A 19248-nucleotide genomic window follows, 5' to 3' on the forward strand; every position below is an offset into this window, starting at 1 on the left:
CATCCAAATGTATCTATGTTTTAGGTTCGTTGGATATGCCACAATGGGTGTTAAAAGAATTCAATGGTTTGGTTACAGATTTCCTATGGGAGGGGAAGGGGACTAGGATTGCAAGGGCAACTCTTATCTCGGATTTAAAGGATGGGGGGTTGAAATTGGTGGATTTGGATGTGAAGAGAAAAGCAATGAGAATAAAAACTGTGCAAAAATACTTATATGGGGAGGTAGATTATGGATGGAAAAGGTTTTTTAAACATTTTTTGTACAGAAGTGGGGGTTGTGAAGAAAGTGGATTATTGATGTCATGGAAGAAGGATATGTTGGAGGGTTTGCCTGAGTTCTATAAAGAGGTGTTCTTGGCATGGGGGGAATTTCTTCCTCAGATTGAGTACACATGTACAAATAAGGACAACATATTTAATCAGCCTGTGTTTTTGAATCCGAAAATAGAGAGTGGTGGGAAGGTGCTGTACAACAAAATGTTTATGAAGGCTGGGTTAATATTGGTAAAAGATTTTCTTTACGAGGTTATACCGGGTTTTTTAAGGGGGCAGGCAATTCTGGATACTGTGTGGGAGTTTGATGATACAGTGGAGAGAAAATTAGTATTAAAGATATATGAAAGAATTAAATTATGCATTCTGGGTGAGTGGATAAAAGTGATAAATGGGGAGGGGGAATATGAGGACTTGTATGTGCTGCCAAGTCTCTATGTGGGTAAAGGATCGGGGAAACAATTATTATCAAAAGTAACACAGAAAAGATTGTACAAGTGTATGTTGAAGTCTGTGTGTGTGAGGCCTGCGGCTGAGAGGATGTGGAGAAAAATGTTTATTGATTTGGATGTTTCTTTGATGTGGGAGAATTTGGTTTTGTTTGGGAATAAACGAAATTGTGAGAACATGGATTTTATGTTACGGCATAATCGTATATACACAAATATTATTTTACATCAGATAAACCGCGATGTACGGCGGGAATGTGATGTGTGTATGATGAAGCCAGAGTCTTTGTTGCATTTATTTGTTGAATGTCCATGTCTGACAGATTTTTTCAATGAAGTAAAACTTTTGTTGTGGAGGCACTGGAGAAAAGAGTTTTTAGAAAGTTTTGCATGGGATAGGTTAATATTATTTGGAGTGGTGGGGAAATGTTTGGGTGTGAATGTGTACCTGTTGAATATTGTTTTGAGTTTTGTGAGGTATGCAATTTACTGTAGAAGGAATATGAAACATTTTGAAGGGAAAAAGGTGAATGTCTGGGTAATCTTTAAAGCAGGTTTAAGAAAGCAGGTGGAATTAATGTATAATGCAAAACTAGAGAAATTTGAAAGTATGTTTATAAAGGGGAGTACTTTAGTGTCTATGGAGGAGGGAGGAGAGGGAGTTAGGGTTAACTTCTGAAATGGTGTATGTCTAATGTCTATATTAGATTATGTATTTTATGTTGATTAGTGAATAAGGATGGTGTAATTATGTTTTATTTGTTGTATTGTTTTGTTGATTTTGTTTTTTGTTATTTGGGTTGTTGGTGTTTTGGAAAATGTTTTTTTTTTTGCTGATGTACAAGGATTGTTAGTATTAATGTGAATTGGTTGTAAATTACTTTGACATTATTATAATTTAAAAATTAAAAAAAAAAAAAAATTAAAAAAATACGCCCATTCTCGTCTGATGTCGGAAGCTAAGCAGGCTCGGGCCTGGTTAGTACTTGGATGGGAGACCGCCTGGGAATACCAGGTGCTGTAAGCCTTTTGTCCACTAGGGGGTGTGGCATTATTTCATCAGCAACACTGCCTTGTAGTAAGCATTTGATGCTGAATTGACTAAATGCAGCTTCTATGGGCTAGTCTCCCCTGCCCTTTTAATACGATCAAAGTTCCTTGTGTTGTCAGGGAGCAACTGCCTTTTATTTACAAGACAAATAAGAATATTGTTACTGAATGCAGCTTGTGTGTGCTTTGTGCTCCCTCGCCCTGTTCAAATGATCAAAGGAAATAATGCTGGTGAGGAGTGGAACTGGACTGGTGTCTGATGGCCCTGTGTTTTCCATGTTGGAATTACAACCCTTCTTTTATGGAGTAAATCAAAAGCACAAGAGAATCTGAGATGTTATCGATAATAAATCAATTGGTTTCATGCATTTGTCTGTGTGTGTGTGTGTGTGTCTGAATGTGATTGTATTTCGTCATATCGCAAACATTTGTGATATCAGATAGGTTAAGATATTAAAAAGTAATTGGTGATTTTTTCGACAGTGTTGCATGATGGGAATCTAGTGGTTCACTGATATAATCTAGTAAACAAAATAAACTACTTTTTCACCACTCTGTGTGCAAGTGCATTCCTAAACGGCATTTAACGCAGGTCGATGTGATATGATATTATCAGAACACAAAGTGGTTCCCGTTAGCGGAAAATGTTGGCACTGGAGAGACTTGCCCTCCACTAAGCAGAAGAGATACTGTGATCAAGAAGTTGGTTCACCCAGTGTGGGGCTCAGCTATTCCACTCTGGCTGGGCTGACCCCTTGCGAATTTTCCAAATGTGGGAATCTCGATTGCAAAATTTATGGTAGTGGTTGTTTGCGCTTTACCCTGATTTCTTTGTTAATGATAAACCGTTGCTTGGCGGCAGGCTTAAGGATGACTTGAGTCAACTGACTGTGCTTATGGAGATCTTTGAAGTCTGTTGTGAAAGAGACTTTGTGGACCAATCGCAAGGTGGAAACATTTGTTTGTAGCAAAACCTTGTTGGCATTTTGTCGAAACATTATGTTGCGAAATGCAGCATTGTATTTATGCCACGCTGGTACTTCAATCAAGAGATAGTTGAGAAGCCACTCTAACCCCCCCGGTCATGATGTGTCATACGCGCCCCATGCGCTTCCAATATGAAATTGTCCATACATGCGTTCCTCCTTAGCACAGAACAATGCAATAGGTTTTCAACATCCAGAGCTTTTGTGTATTTATTGTGGCTAGTAGGATAGCTGCATGGGAAACTGTTGCTGATGATGTATTTGTCAGAAGTCATTGTATTTGTCCGTTTTTTCCCACAAGGCTGAAATATGTGCCCTCGCTTTGAAATGTTAGCAAGGTTTGTTTGTATTTCATCCAACTATCTGTGCTAAAAAGTGATGGCTACAGTATATGTAATTTCTTCCACTTTTTGAGTGAGCCAAAGTTCAAGCTGCTTATCTAATTGGTGAGAATGCAATGTCTGTTTATTTTACATTTACATTTAAGTCATTTAGCAGACGCTCTTATCCAGAGCGACTTACAAATTGGTGCATTCACCTTATGATATCCAGTGGAACAGCCACTTTACAATAGTGCATCTAAATCTTTTAAGGGGGGGGGGGGTTAGAAGGATTACTTTATCCTATCCTAGGTATTCCTTAAAGAGGTGGGGTTTCAGGTGTCTCCGGAAGGTGGTGATTGACTCCGCTGTCCTGGCGTCGTGAGGGAGTTTGTTCCACCATTGGGGTGCCAGAGCAGCGAACAGTTTTGACTGGGCTGAGCGGGAACTGTACTTCCTCAGAGGTAGGGAGGCGAGCAGGCCAGAGGTGGATGAACGCAGTGCCCTTGTTTGGGTGTAGGGCCTGATCAGAGCCTGAAGGTACGGAGGTGCCGTTCCCCTCACAGCTCCGTAAGCAAGCACCATGGTCTTGTAGCGGATGCGAGCTTCAACTGGAAGCCAGTGGAGAGAGCGGAGGAGCGGGGTGACGTGAGAGAACTTGGGAAGGTTGAACACCAGACGGGCTGCGGCGTTCTGGATGAGTTGTAGGGGTTTAATGGCACAGGCAGGGAGCCCAGCCAACAGCGAGTTGCAGTAATCCAGACGGGAGATGACAAGTGCCTGGATTAGGACCTGCGCCGCTTCCTGTGTGAGGCAGGGTCGTACTCTGCGAATGTTGTAGAGCATGAACCTACAGGAACGGGTCACCGCCTTGATGTTGGTTGAGAACGACAGGGTGTTGTCCAGGATCACGCCAAGGTTCTTAGCGCTCTGGGAGGAGGACACAATGGAGTTGTCAACCGTGATGGCGAGATCATGGAACGGGCAGTCCTTCCCCGGGAGGAAGAGCAGCTCCGTCTTGCCGAGGTTCAGCTTGAGGTGGTGATCCGTCATCCACACTGATATGTCTGCCAGACATGCAGAGATGCGATTCGCCACCTGGTTATCAGAAGGGGGAAAGGAGAAGATTAATTGTGTGTCGTCTGCATAGCAATGATAGGAGAGACCATGTGAGGTTATGACAGAGCCAAGTGACTTGGTGTATAGCGAGAATAGGAGAGGGCCTAGAACAGAGCCCTGGGGGACACCAGTGGTGAGAGCACGTGGTGAGGAGACAGATTCTCGCCACGCCACCTGGTAGGAGCGACCTGTCAGGTAGGACGCAATCCAAGCGTGGGCCGCGCCGGAGATGCCCAACTCGGAGAGGGTGGAGAGGAGGATCTGATGGTTCACAGTATCAAAGGCAGCCGATAGGTCTAGAAGGATGAGAGCAGAGGAGAGAGAGTTAGCTTTAGCAGTGCGGAGCGCCTCCGTGACACAGAGAAGAGCAGTCTCAGTTGAATGACTAGTCTTGAAACCTGACTGATTTGGATCAAGAAGATCATTCTGAGAGAGATAGCAGGAGAGCTGGCCAAGGACGGCACGTTCAAGAGTTTTGGAGAGAAAAGAAAGAAGGGATACTGGTCTGTAGTTGTTGACATCGGAGGGATCGAGTGTAGGTTTTTTCAGAAGGGGTGCAACTCTCGCTCTCTTGAAGACGGAAGGGACGTAGCCAGTGGTCAGGGATGAGTTGATGAGCGAGGTGAGGTAAGGGAGAAGGTCTCCGGAAATGGTCTGGAGAAGAGAGGAGGGGATAGGGTCAAGCGGGCAGGTTGTTGGGCGGCCGGCCGTCACAAGACGCGAGATTTCATCTGGGGAGAGAGGGGAGAAAGAGGTCAAAGCACAGGGTAGGGCAGTGTGAGCAGAACCAGCGGTGTCGTTTGACTTAGCAAACGAGGATCGGATGTCGTCAACCTTCTTTTCAAAATGGTTGACGAAGTCATCCGCAGAGAGGGAGGAGGGGGGGGAGGGGGAGGAGGATTCAGGAGGGAGGAGAAGGTGGCAAAGAGCTTCCTAGGGTTAGAGGCAGATGCTTGGAATTTAGAGTGGTAGAAAGTGGCTTTAGCAGCAGAGACAGAAGAGGAAAATGTAGAGAGGAGGGAGTGAAAGGATGCCAGGTCCGCAGGGAGGCGAGTTCTCCTCCATTTCCGCTCGGCTGCCCGGAGCCCTGTTCTGTGAGCTCGCAATGAGTCGTCGAGCCACGGGACAGGAGGGGAGGACCGAGCCGGCCTGGAGGATAGGGGACATAGAGAGTCAAAGAATGCAGAAAGGGAGGAGAGGAGGGTTGAGGAGGCAGAATCAGGAGATAGGTTGGAGAAGGTTTGAGCAGAGGGAAGAGATGATAGGATGGAAGAGGAGAGAGAAGCGGGGGAGAGAGAGCGAAGGTTTGGACGGCGCGATACCATCCGAGTAGGGGCAGAGTGGGAAGTGTTGGATGAGAGCGAGAGGGAAAAGGATACAAGGTAGTGGTCGGAGACTTGGAGGGGAGTTGCAATGAGATTAGTGGAAGAACAGCATCTAGTAAAGATGAGGTCAAGCGTATTGCCTGCCTTGTGAGTAGGGGGGGAAGGTGAGAGGGTGAGGTCAAAAGAGGAGAGGAGTGGAAAGAGGGAGGCAGAGAGGAATGAGTCAAAGGTAGACGTGGGGAGGTTAAAGTCACCCAGAACTGTGAGAGGTGAGCCATCCTCAGGGAAGGAACTTATCAAGGCGTCAAGCTCATTGATGAACTCTCCAAGGGAACCTGGAGGGCGATAAATGATAAGGATTTTAAGCTTGAAAGGGCTGGTAACTGTGACAGCATGGAATTCAAAGGAGGCGATAGACAGATGGGTCAGGGGAGAAAGAGAGAATGTCCACTTGGGAGAGATGAGGATCCCAGTGCCACCACCCCGCTGACCAGAAGGTCTCGGGGTGTGCAAGAACACGTGGGCAGACGAGGAGAGAGCAGTAGGAGTAGCAGTGTTATCTGTGGTAATCCATGTTTCCGTCAGTGCCAAGAAGTCGAGGGACTGGAGGGAAGCATAGGCTGAGATGAACTCTGCCTTGTTGGCCGCAGATCGGCAGTTCCAGAGGCTGCCGGAGACCTGGAACTCCACGTGGGTCGTGCGCGCTGGGACCACCAGGTTAGGGTGGCAGCGGCCACGCGGTGTGAAGCGTTTGTATGGTCTGTGCAGAGAGGAGAGAACAGGGATAGACAGACACATAGTTGACAGGCTACAGAAGAGGCTACGCTAATGCAAAGGAGATTGGAATGACAAGTGGACTACACGTCTCGAATGTTCAGAAAGTTAAGCTTACGTAGCAAAAATCTTATTGACTAAAATGATTAAAATGATGCAGTACTGCTGACTGGTGAAGTAGGCTAGCTAGCAGTGGCTGCGTTGTTGACTATGTTTGAAAGTGTTGCTGGCTAGGTAGCCTCGATAACTGGCTAGGTAACCTCGATAACTGGCTAGATAATTACTCTAAACTACACAATTATCTTAGATACAAGGACAGCAAAGACAACTATGTATCTAGCTAACACTACACTAATCAAATCGTTCCGTTGTACTGTTTCGGTAGAAGTTGGCTGGCTGGCTAGCTAGCAGTGTTGACAACGTTAGGACGGCGAAAATAGCTGGCTAGCTGACTTTGTTTAAAAGTGGAGCTGGCTAGGTAACCTCGATAACTGGCTAGGTAATTACTCTAAACTACACAATTATCTTAGATACAAAGACAGCGAAGACAACTATGTAGCTAGCTAACACTACACTAATCAAATCGTTCCGTTGTACTGTTTCGGTAGAAGTTGGCTAGCTGGCTAGCTAGCAGTGTAGCACTTGCTAGCTAGCAGTGTTGACAGCGAAAATAGCTGGCTAGCTGACTTTGTTAAAAAGTGGAACTGGCTAGGTAACCTCGATAACTGGCTAGATGATTACTCTAAACTACACAATTATCTTAGATGCAAAGACAACTATGTAGCTAGCTAACACTACACTAATCAAATCGTTCCGTTGTAATGATTCGGTAGAAGTTGGCTAGCTGGCTAGCTAGCAGTGTTGACAAGACTCACTTTATCAGACTCACTTTGACTTTATATGGTGTACCAAGAGATGTGCCTTCGCTTACGGCCATACCAGCCTGAATGCGCATTTCCTGATTGGAGAAGTGACGACAGGTGCGAGTGTCTGAGCTGTGAGTGAGTGTTTGCTGGAGAGTGTTTGCTCGAGAGCTATTTTTGTTAATTAATTGGTTTTTGCAATATAATTTATTATTTTCTTCAGTTGAATAGTTTTAAGTTTGGTTAGTCTTCCCCCTTGCAGTTTTTCTGCTTGGGGGAGAGTTTTTTTGGATTCATTTTTTACTATGACGGACAACATGGAAAAGACAAACGGAATGGACAAAGACAACGAAAAGGCGCAACGGAAGAAAAATGAAGATAAAGAAGGAATGAAATATGGAAAAGAATACACGGTGGCAATTGAGTTGGAAGGAGAAGACAAAGTGACGACAATGGAACTACTACGAGCAATTAAGGAGGTGTGTGGAGAGGTGGTGGGATGCCGAATGAAAGGAGAAAAGAAGTATGAAGTTACGATGAGGAATGAAAAAGGAAAAGAACGGCTAATGGATGGAATACGGATAAAGGACACCAAGATACTGGCGAGAGATATTAATGTGAAGGAAGTGGTGGTGTCGTTCATGAATCTCCCAGTATATGTAGAAGATGGTGTGATACTGGGCAAGCTGAGTAGCTGGGGAGTGGCGGCTGTCTCGGAGATAAGGAGGAGAGTTTGGCCAGGAACGGAGGTGGTTGACGGGACACGTTTCTGCAAGGTCAAGTTCACAGAAAAAGTGACATCATTACCTTATTCTACAAGAATTGAGACGTTGGAGGGAGCAGAATATTTCAGGGTCATTCATGACAAACAGGTCAGAGTGTGTCGTATGTGTATTCAACCCGGGCACATAGTTAAAGACTGCCCGGAATTTAAGTGTTTTAAGTGTGGCAATCAAGGACACTATGCGAGAGAATGTGATGGAGAGAAGGAAAGGAATTTTTGTGGTGGATGCAGAAAGAGATTGGCGGAGTGCAACTGTGGAGAGGTTAGGGCTGAAGAGGGGAGTCAAACAATATTCGAGGAAGCAGTGGTATTGTCGCAAGAAGGAGAAGAAGATGGAGGAGAGGACGTGGTGGAAGGTGGAGAGACGGAGGAAGGAAGAAGGACCAGAAGATAAATGAAATTGGGAGCAGTATGGACTCAGAAATAAGAAGAGGGAGTTTTCAGGAGGAGGGGGGGAGTGGACTGGGGGGAAGCACGGGGGACTCACAGGTTTTGGGGGAAAGCACAGCACTAACAAGTAGCTCGGGGGGTGAAGAAATGGAGGGGGTTATGGAGTTGATGACAATACCAGAGACGGCGATGAGCACGGGGAGCACAACGGATGTGGAGGTCAAGAAGGGGAGTTGGCTGGAAAACATGGACTTGGAAGAGATATCGGATACGGATGATGGAGAAAAGATTGAAAGAACGAGGGAAGGATACAGGAAGAGGAAAGCGGGGGGAAGAGGGGGAGAGAAAGGGTGGAAGAGGAAAGAAACTGGATAACAGGTAGAGGATAATGAAATTATATTTTTTTATTTTTTTATTTATTAGAATGGTTAATATAATGTCAATAAATGCAAATGGTTTGAGGACAATGGGAAAATTTAATAGAATAGTAAAAATGAAGAATTCAGATATTTTATGTATTCAAGAGACGCACTGGGATAATGTATGTGTTTTAGAAGTAAAAAAAATATGGAGGGATTTTATTTATGTAAACAATGGCAGAGGGAATTCAAGTGGGGTTGCTATTTTATTGAGGAAGGATGTGGTGGATAATGTGAAACAGATATATAATGATAATAATGGGAGGATTTTAATTGTAGATTTTGAATATATTAGTATGGTTTTTAGAATTATAAATATTTATGCGCCTAATACTGAAATAGAGCGCAAAGATTTATTTTTAGAAATAGGGAAATGGTGTGAGGGAAACTGTATTGTAGTTGGGGATTTTAATGTTAAAATGGATAGACGATATGACAAGAGGAGCTATTTTTAGAAGTGATGTATCTAGGGGGGTTTTAAAGAAGATGATGTTAGAAAAAGGAATAATTGATATATGGAGAGAGGAAAATCCAGAAAAAATAGAATTTTCTAGAAGGCAGGTGGTTTTAGGGGATTTGAAACAAACAAGGATAGATCTGGTTTTAGTAAAAGAAGGTTTAAGGAATTTTATGAAAGATATTAAGTATGTTTTTACAACTTTTAGTGATCATGCAGGTTTAACATTTTCAGTGGGATTAGATAAGGAAAGAACAGGGGGTGGAATATGGTGTATGAATGCAGGGTATTTGGGAGATGAGGAATATGGGAAACAACTTAAATCTTTGATAGCATGTGAAATGGAGGATAAGCAGAAAGAGAATGATAAGTGTTCATGGTGGGATAAGGTTAAGGAAAAAATAAAAGTTTTTAGTATAGGATATGCAAGGAAAAAGAGAGGTAGGATGAAAAGAGAAGGAAATGAGTTGAGAGCTAAATTGGATAAAGAAATGAGGAAGTGTGACAGTGAACCTAATTATAATATAGGAAAGTTTTTGGAATTAAAAGCACAATTGACTAAATATGAAATAGATAAGTGTAAGGGTGCAATTATAAGAAGTAAGGCAAAGTATGTTTTGGAGGGGGAGAAATGTACTTCATTTTTTCTTGGTTTAGAGAAGAATAAACAGAGGAGAACATATATTAGAGAGATCGAAAATATAAAGGGTGAAGTTGTCAATGATTATGTAGAGGTTTTAGAAACAGTGCAGAATTTTTATAAGGATTTATTTAAGAAAGGGGAGGTGGATGAGGGGTGTGTAAAGGAGATATTGGATAGTGTGGATGTGCAAATTAATGTAGAGGATAAACAAATGTGTGATGGGAAGATAACATTGACTGAAGTTAAAGATGCGATTAAGGGTTTACAAGTAAATAAGAGTCCTGGAGTAGATGGAATAATTGCAGAGTTTTATAAAATATATGCCAGTTTTTTAGCACCTATTTTATTGGAAGTTTATCAATATATGGAGGATAATGATAGTATTTCTGAATCTATGGTGACAGGGCTGATAACGATTTTTTATAAAAATAAGGGGAGTAAATTAAAATTGGAGAATTATAGGCCAATTAGTTTATTAAATTCAGATTATAAGATTTTAGCAAAGATACTGGCAAATAGAATGAAGCAAGTTTTAAATGATATTATAGCACCTACACAGAATTATAGTGTGCCTGGTAGAGATATTGCGGATACAATTAATACAATTAGAGATGTGATAAATAAAATGAATCATGATAAGATGGGGGGAATTGTTTTAAGCATAGATTTAAATAAAGCTTTTGATAGGGTGGAACATGATTTTATGTTTAGGGTAATGGATAAATATGGTTTTGGTAATAGAATAATAGGATGGATAAAATTATTATATAAGAAGGCAAAAAGTAGGGTGAAATGTAATGGGGTTTTAACCGATTCTTTTATTCTTGAGAGATCTGTGAGACAGGGGTGTCCTTTATCAGCTTTATTATTCGTTTTATCGGTAGAACTTTTAGCAGCATTTCTTAAAAGAGATAATCTTATAAATTGTGTAGAGACTCCGCAAGGAGGTTTTAGTTTGATACATCAATACGCAGATGATACCACTATAACAGTTAGAGATGAGGGTAGTGTAAAAAGGGTGATGGAGTGTTTTAAAGTATATGGACAAGCATCGGGTGCAAAGGTTAACATGGAGAAGTAAGTAGTAATGTATATTGGGAAGATTAATGAGGGGAATTTTCCTTTTAAAGTGGTTAAAGATTATTTTAAGGTATTAGGAGTGTTTTTAGGGGTGAAAGAAATGGAAGCTAGGGATTTGACATGGAGTGGTGTAATAAATAAAGTTAGAAAGGTGGTAAATATGTGGAGGGAGAGGTCTTTGAAATTAAAAGGGAAAGTAATTGTCATAAATTCATTGTTGATGTCAATTTTTATTTATGTAATGAATGTTTTAGATATGCCAGAATGGGTTTTATCTGAAATGAATAAAATTGTAGTTGATTTTTTATGGGAAGGGAAGGGGGTGAAAATAGCTTTTAAAACTTTGATTGCAGGTTATGAGGAGGGGGGTTTGAAGTTGGTAGATTTAAGTGTAAGGAAAACAGCAATTAGAGTAAAAATGTTACGGAAATATTTATTTGGTGAATTGGATTATGGGTGGAAAAGGTTTTTTAAAGAGTATTTGCAGGAGGTTGGGAGGATGGGGGACAATGGTTTATTGATGAGTATGAAGAAGGAAATGTTAGGTAATATACCTTTGTTTTACAGAGAAGTGTTTGAGGCTTGGGGGCGGTTTTTACCAAATATTTATTATGAATGTACCAGTTTAGAAAATATTTTAAATCAGCCGATATTTTTAAATCCAAAGATAAAGTGCAATAATATGATGTTGTTTTGTAAATATTTTATGAGGGCTGGGATGAGGCAGATAGGTGACATAGCATATGAGGTAATTCCTGGGTTTCTTCCATTTCAGGCTATATATGACAATGTGGTTGAAGTAGATGAAGAAATAAGTAAAACTACTGTGGAGAATATGTACAAGAAAATATTAGGATGTATTCCCGGGGAGTGGGTGATTTTAATAAACAAAGAGGTGGTCAAAAGATCTAGGGCTTTACCAGTTTTATATTATGAAAGTAATGGGGAGAAACATGATTTATCAGGTCTAAAAGTTAAAATGGTTTATAGAAAATGTATTTTAAAAGAGATAAAAAGTCCTGCTGCGGAGAAAGTGTGGTCTAGGGTGTTTCCAAACATGGATGTAAAATCAATATGGAAGAATGTAAATGTAAAATATAATTTTATAGAATGTGAAGACAATGATTTTAAATTGAAACATAATAGGAATTTTACAAATGTGGTTTTGCATCAAATAAATAGGGATATTAAAAGAGAATGTGATATTTGTGGTACGGGGGTGGAAAACTTGATGCACTTTTTTATTGAATGTAGTAGGTTGAAAGATTTTCACGAGTTTTTAAAAGGACTTTTAGTAAAACATTGGGGAGAAGAGATTTTTACTGGGGTGGAGTGGAGGAGGTTGTTTCTTTTTGGTTTAAATGGGAAAAGTAAAGTTTTAAATATTAATTTGGTGAATTTTGTAATAAGTCATGCTAGATATGCGATAAGATTAACTTCTTGCGACTACAGGGGGTGCTGTTCCGAATTAGCATTTTGTCGTCTCCAAATTAAACTGCCTAGTACTCAATTCTTGCTCGTACAATATGCATATTATTAATTCTATTGGAAAGAAAACACTTTCTAGTTTCATACAAAGTTGGAATGATGTCTGTGGGTGACCCAGAACTCTTTCTACAGCGAAATCCATGACAGACAGTGAAAGGTCTGAGAGCGAAGCTCTGGTTTCAGATCAGTTTTTAAGGTCTCTGTCTATCCTATGGAACGACACGAACTGCACCCGCCTTCCCCTGGATGTCAGTAACCAATGAGAAGTGGAATGGGCCTTCTCCGTAGCTCTCAGAGGTTATAAAAGACCAAGGAGTGAGAGTAGCCCCCCTTTCGACGCTCGCCCTTACGCAGGAAGGGACCTCCGGACGCCATTTTCACAGGCTCGGTTATCAACTTGAAATGTATCCGTCTGTAATTTAATTCGATATAGGACTTAGAAACATCATAAGGTAGTTAATTTAAACCGTTTTATAGGAAATTATATCCGTTTAGTGCGATTTTGAGGAATTTCTTTGTTGTGCACTCTGAAACTTTGGACACGTTTTGGGGTCCCGTTCGATCGTTAGTGGATATTTCGAAGGACAGAGGACATCTATCGACCAAAAGACGTTTATAACATAGAAAGGATACATTGCCCAAGAATATGATGGAAGAACAGCTCATAGTAAGCAATATTTAATATGATAAATTGTTGTTCTGTCGAAATATTTTAAACGCATATTTCGCCATTTTGTTTGGTATAGCTTCACTTGGCGAACCCTGTATTGAAAAGTAAGGATAATTTTACAAATGTAAATCAGCGGTTGCATTAAGAACTAATTTGTCTTTCGATTCCTGTCAACCCTGTATTTTTTAGTCAAGTATATGATTAGCTTTCAATTAAACTAGATCACTCTGATAGATGACGTCAGACATATTGAGGCTTGATTTCCTAGTATTTTTATTGTGTAACCACGGTTTTGTATGGCTAAATATGCACCTTTTCGAACAAACTGTATATGTATGTTGTAAAATGATGTTACAGGAGTGTCATCGGAAGAATTCTGAGAAGGTTAGTGAAAAAATTAATATCTTTTGGCGATGTTGACGTTATAGCGCTCTTTGGCTGGAATCGATGCTCTGGTAACGTTTGCACATGTAGTATGCTAACTTATCGATTTATTGTGTTTTCGCTGAAAAACGCTTAGAAAATCTGAAATATGGTCTGAAATCACAAGAACTGGGTCTTTCCATTGCTATGCTTTGTCTATTTTTATGAAATGTTTTATGATGAGTAAATTGGTCATACACGTTGCTCTATCTAGTAATTCTAGTCGATTTGTGATGGTCGGTGCAATTGTAAACTGTGATTTCTACCTGAAATATGCACTTTTTTCTAACAAAAACTATCCTATACCATGAATATGTTATCAGACTGTCATCTGATGGTTTTTTTTATAGGTTATTGGCTATCAATATCTTAGTTGAGCCGAATTGGTGATAGCACCTGAAGGAGTAAGAAACTGATGGAGTTAGAATAGTGGTGTATTTTGCTAACGTGTTTAGCTAATAGATTTACATATTTTGTCTTCCCTGTAAAACATTTTAAAAATCTGAAATGGTGGCTTTATTCACAAGATCTGTATCTTTCATCTGGTGTCTTGGACTTGTGATTTAATGATATTTAGATGCTACTATCTACTTGTGAAGCTATGCTAGCTATGCTAATCAGTGTGTGGGGGGTGGGGGGTGATCCCGGATACGGGGTTGAGGTTCGGTAAAGGTTAAGAAGGAATTTAGGTCATTATGAAGGGAAAATTGTGAGTGTGGAAGTTTTTTTTTAGGAGCATATTAGAGAGAGATATAGAGATAATATATAGATACGGTGGAGGAAATTTTGAAAAATTGTTTGTGTGGGGGAGTACTCTTATTGAAATTCTGTCAAATGGGAAACTTGTATTTCATTATTAAGTGGATTTAGTGGATGATTGTGTTTTTTTTAATAGGTTTTATTTTATTTATTTTTGATTTTTTGATTTTGTAAAATGATGAATTGTTCATCCTTTTTTATTATTGATTGAATGTTGTAAATATTATGTGTTTCTTTCATAATAAAAGATAAAAATAAAAAAATACACCCGATCTCGTCTGATCTCGGAAGCTAAGCAGGCTCGGGCTTGGTTAGTGCTTGGATGGGAGACTGCCTGGGAATACCAGGTGCTGTAAGCCTTTTGTCCACTAGGGGGTGTGGCATTATTTCATCAGCAACACTGCCTTGTAGTAAGCATTTGATGCTGAATTGACTAAATGCAGCTTCTATGGGCTAGTCTCCCCTGCCCTTTTAATACGATCAAAGTTCCTTGTGTTGTCAGGGAGCAACTGCCTTTTATTTATAAGACAAATAAGAATATTGTTACTGAATGCAGCTTGTGTGTGCTTTGTGCTCCCTCGCCCTGTTCAAATGATCAAAGGAAATAATGCTGGTGAGGAGTGGAACTGGACTGGTGTCTGATGGCCCTGTGTTTTCCATGTTGGAATTACAACCCTTCTTTTATGGAGTAAATCAAAAGCACAAGAGAATGTGAGATGTTATCGATAATAAATCAATTGGTTTCATGCATTTGTCTGTGTGTGTGTGTGTGTCTGAATGTGATTGTATTTCGTCATATCGCAAACATTTGTGATATCAGATAGGTTAAGATATTAAAAAGTAATTGGTGATTTTTTCGACAGTGTTGCATGATGGGAATCTAGTGGTTCACTGATATAATCTAGTAAACAAAATAAACTACTTTTTCACCACTCCAAGTGCAAGTGCATTCCTAAACGGCATTTAACGCAGGTCGATGTGATATGATATTATCAGAACACAAAGTGGTTCCCGTTAGCGGAAAATGTTGGCACTGGAGAGACTTGCCCTCCACTAAGCAGAAGAGATACTGTGATCAAGAAGTTGGTTCACCCAAGTGTGGGGCTTAGCCATTCCACTCTGGCTTCCAAATGTGGGAATCTCGATTGCAAAATTTATGGTACTGGTCGTTTGCGCTTTACCCTGATTTCTTTGTTAATGATAAACCGTTGCTTGGCGGCAGGCTTAAGGATGACTTGAGTCAACCGACTGTGCTTATGGAGATCTTTGAAGTCAGTTGTGAAAGAGACTTTGTGGACCAATCGAAAGGTGGAAACATTTGTTTGTAGCAAAACATTGTTGGCATTTTGTCGAAACATTATGTTGCGAAATGCAGCATTGTATTTATGCCACACTGGTACTTCAATCAAGAGATAGTTGAGAAGCCACTCTAACCCCCCCGGTCATGATGTGTCATACGCGCCCCATGCGCTTCCAATATGAAATTGTCCATACATGCGTTCCTCCTTAGCACAGAACAATGCAATAGGTTTTCAACATCCAGAGCTTTTGTGTATTTATTGTGGCTAGTAGGATAGCTGCATGGGAAACTGTTGCTGATGATGTATTTGTCAGAAGTCATTGTATTTGTCCGTTTTTTCCCACAAGGCTGAAATATGTGCCCTCGCTTTGAAATGTTAGCAAGGTTTGTTTGTATTTCATCCAACTATCTGTGCTAAAAAGTGATGGCTACAGTATATGTAATTTCTTCCACTTTTTGAGTGAGCCAAAGTTCAAGCTGCTTATCTAATTGGTGAGAATGCAATGTCTGTTTATCAGACTCACTTTGACTTTATATGGTGTACCAAGAGATGTGCCTTCGCTTACGGCCATACCAGCCTGAATACGCCTTTCCTGATTGGAGAAGTGACGACAGGTGCGAGTTTTGAGCTGTGAGTGAGTGTTTGCTGGAGAGTGTTTGCTCGAGAGCTATTTTTGTTAATTAATTGGATTTCGCAATATAATTTATTATTTTCTTCAGTTGAATAGTTTTAAGTTTGGTTAGTCTTCCCCCTTGCAGTTTTGCTGCTTGGGGGAGAGCTTTTTTGGATTCATTTTTTTACTATGACGGACAACATGGAAAAGACAAACGGAATGGACAAAGACAACGAAAAGGCGCAACGGAAGAAAAATGAAGATAAAGAAGGAATGAAATATGGCAAAGAATACACGGTGGCAATTGAGTTGGAAGGAGAAGACAAGGTGACGACAATGGAACTACTACGAGCAATTAAGGAGGTGTGTGGAGAGGTGGTGGGATGCCGAATGAAAGGGGATAAGAAGTATGAAGTTACGATGAGAAACGAAAAAGGAAAAGAACGTCTAATGGATGGAATACGGATAAAGGACACCAGGATTCTGGCGAGCGATATTAATGTGAAGGAATTGGTGGTGTCTTTCATGAATCTCCCAGTATACGTAGAAGATGGTGTGATACTGGGCAAGCTGAGTAGCTGGGGAGTGGCGGCCGTCTCGGAGATAAGGAGGAGAGTTTGGCCAGGAACAGAGGTGGTTGACGGGACACGTTTCTGCAAGGTCAAGTTCACAGAAAAAGTGACATCATTACCTTATTCTACAAGAATTGAGACGTTGGAGGGAGCAGAATATTTCAGGGTCATTCATGACAAACAGGTCAGAGTGTGTTGTTTGTGTATTCAACCCGGGCACATAGTTAAAGACTGCCCGGAATTTAAGTGTTTCAAGTGTGGCAATCAAGGACACTATGCGAGAGAATGTGTCGGAGAGAAGGAAAGGAATTTTTGTGGTGGATGCAGAAAGAGATTGGCGGAGTGCAACTGTGGAGAGGTTAGGGCTGAAGAGGGGAGTCAAACAATATTCGAGGAAGCAGTGGTATTGTCGCAAGAAGGAGAAGAAGATGGAGGAGAGGACGTGGTGGAAGGTGGAGAGACGGAGGAAGGAAGAAGGACCAGAAGATAAATGAAATTGGGAGCAGTATGGACTCAGAAATAAGAAGAGGGAGTTTTCAGGAGGAGGGGGGGAGTGGACTGGGGGGAAGCACGGGGGACTCACAGGTTTTGGGGGAAAGCACAGCACTAACAAGTAGCTCGGGGGGTGAAGAAATGGAGGGGGTTATGGAGTTGATGACAATACCAGAGACGGCGATGAGCACGGGGAGCACAACGGATGTGGAGGTCAAGAAGGGGAGTTGGCTGGAAAACATGGACTTGGAAGAGATATCGGATACGGATGATGGAGAAAAGATTGAAAGAACGAGGGAAGGATACAGGAAGAGGAAAGCGGGGGGAAGAGGGGGAGAGAAATGTGTATGAATGCAGGGTATTTGGGAGATGAGGAATATGGGAAACAACTTAAATCTTTGATAGCATGTGAAATGGAGGATAAGCAGAAAGAGAATGATAAGTGTTCATGGTGGGATAAGGTTAAGGAAAAAATAAAAGTTTTTAGTATAGGATATGCAAGGAAAAAGAGAGGTAGGATGAAAAGAGAAGAAAATGAGTTGAGGGATAAATTGGATAAAGAAATGAGGAAGTGTGACAGTGAACCTAATTATAATATAGGAAAGTTTTTGGAATTAAAAGCACAATTGACTAAATATGAAATAGATAAGTGTAAGGGTGCAATTATAAGAAGTAAGGCAAAGTATGTTTTGGAGGGGGAGAAATGTACTTCATTTTTTCTTGGTTTAGAGAAGAATAAACAGAGGAGAACATATATTAGAGAGATCGAAAATATAAAGGGTGAAGTTGTCAATGATTATGTAGAGGTTTTAGAAACAGTGCAGAATTTTTATAAGGATTTATTTAAGAAAGGGGAGGTGGATGAGGGGTGTGTAAAGGAGATATTGGATAGTGTGGATGTGCAAATTAATGTAGAGGATAAACAAATGTGTGATGGGAAGATAACATTGACTGAAGTTAAAGATGCGATTAAGGGTTTACAAGTAAATAAGAGTCCTGGAGTAGATGGAATAATTGCAGAGTTTTATAAAATATATGCCAGTTTTTTAGCACCTATTTTATTGGAAGTTTATCAATATATGGAGGATAATGATAGTATTTCTGAATCTATGGTGACAGGGCTGATAACGATTTTATATAAAAATAAGGGGAGTAAATTAAAATTGGAGAATTATAGGCCAATTAGTTTATTAAATTCGGATTATAAGATTTTAGCAAAGATACTGGCAAATAGAATGAAGCAAGTTTTAAATGATATTATAGCACCTACACAGAATTATAGTGTGCCTGGTAGAGATATTGCGGATACAATTAATACAATTAGAGATGTGATAAATAAAATGAATCATGATAAGATGGGGGGAATTGTTTTAAGCATAGATTTAAATAAAGCTTTTGATAGGGTGGAACATGATTTTATGTTTAGGGTAATGGATAAATATGGTTTTGGTAATAGAATAATAGGATGGATAAAATTATTATATAAGAAGGCAAAAAGTAGGGTGAAATGTAATGGGGTTTTAACCGATTCTTTTATTCTTGAGAGATCTGTGAGACAGGGGTGTCCTTTATCAGCTTTATTATTCGTTTTATCGGTAGAACTTTTAGCAGCATTTCTTAAAAGAGATAATCTTATAAATTGTGTAGAGACTCCGCAAGGAGGTTTTAGTTTGATACATCAATACGCAGATGATACCACTATAACAGTTAGAGATGAGGGTAGTGTAAAAAGGGTGATGGAGTGTTTTAAAGTATATGGACAAGCATCGGGTGCAAAGGTTAACATGGAGAAGTCAGTAGTAATGTATATTGGGAAGATTAATGAGGGGAATTTTCCTTTTAAAGTGGTTAAAGATTATTTTAAGGTATTAGGAGTGTTTTTAGGGGTGAAAGAAATGGAAGCTAGGGATTTGACATGGAGTGGTGTAATAAATAAAGTTAGAAAGGTGGTAAATATGTGGAGGGGGAGGTCTTTGAAATTAAAAGGGAAAGTAAT

The 19248-nt window shown here is 40.4% G+C and overlaps 1 pseudogene; it reads left to right on the top strand.

Annotated features, from left to right (window-relative positions):
* Nucleotides 1–2444: 2444 nt before the first annotated feature.
* Nucleotides 2445–2598, top strand: LOC120035668 (annotated as a pseudogene).
* The last annotated feature ends 16650 nt before the right edge of the window (nucleotides 2599–19248 follow it).

The sequence above is a fragment of the Salvelinus namaycush genome, unplaced genomic scaffold, assembly GCF_016432855.1.
Source record: "Salvelinus namaycush isolate Seneca unplaced genomic scaffold, SaNama_1.0 Scaffold1084, whole genome shotgun sequence".
NCBI lineage: Eukaryota > Metazoa > Chordata > Actinopteri > Salmoniformes > Salmonidae > Salvelinus > Salvelinus namaycush.